This window comes from Lactuca virosa, chromosome 7, assembly GCF_052849685.1.
Source record: "Lactuca virosa cultivar CGN04683 chromosome 7, Lactuca_virosa_CGN04683_v6, whole genome shotgun sequence".
Taxonomy (NCBI): domain Eukaryota; kingdom Viridiplantae; phylum Streptophyta; class Magnoliopsida; order Asterales; family Asteraceae; genus Lactuca; species Lactuca virosa.
The window spans coordinates 186,173,678-186,174,305 of NC_136432.1; the positions used below are offsets into that span (position 1 = coordinate 186,173,678).

Here is a 628-nt window from a genome sequence, read left to right on the forward strand (position 1 = left end):
AGTTTTCACATCCTACCCTAATATCATGGATGGATTGGTCCATCTTAGTCATTCTTCGGTCCATGCTTTCCAACTTTGCCATCATTGCTGCCATGTCATCGGTAATGGAATTCATCGCCCCTCTAGTCAAGTCATTCCTTGGTTTATGGTATTCTCTAGAGTGCTTAGAGAATTCTTCAATTAGAGCTTTTATTACTGGAGGTGGTTTCTTCGTGAGTGGTCCTTGAGAGTCTAGGAGTTGCCTAGTTGTTACATTGACTCCATCATAGAAAATGGAGACTTCTTGTTGGCTATTCAGATCATGATGTGGGCAATTCCTTAGTAGACTTTTATATCTCTCCCATGCCTCATAAAGGGACTCTCCAGCTTGTTGTTCAAAGTTGGCAATAGCTTTCTTCAACTTGGCTATTTTCGAAGGTGGGCAAAACTGGTCAATAAATTCTTCTTTCATCTTAGCCCATGTAGTGATGGATCCGGGAGGGAGTGACTTGAGCCAATCCTTTGCAGCACCTTTAAATGTAACTGGAAGCATACGAAGCAGTTGGGTTTCGCGAGGCACATTGGGAACATTAAAATAATCAGCTACATCGTTGACTTCATCCAAGTGTTTATAGGCATCTTCGTGGTC

At 42.2% G+C, this 628-nt stretch overlaps 1 non-coding gene across 1 annotated transcript; it reads left to right on the forward strand.

The window, feature by feature from the left end:
• Positions 1-296: 296 nt before the first annotated feature.
• On the forward strand, positions 297-403 carry LOC145128009 (small nucleolar RNA R71). Its single transcript, XR_013716612.1, has one exon. It is a non-coding gene; the product is annotated as a small nucleolar RNA R71 (small nucleolar RNA).
• Positions 404-628: the final 225 nt, after the last annotated feature.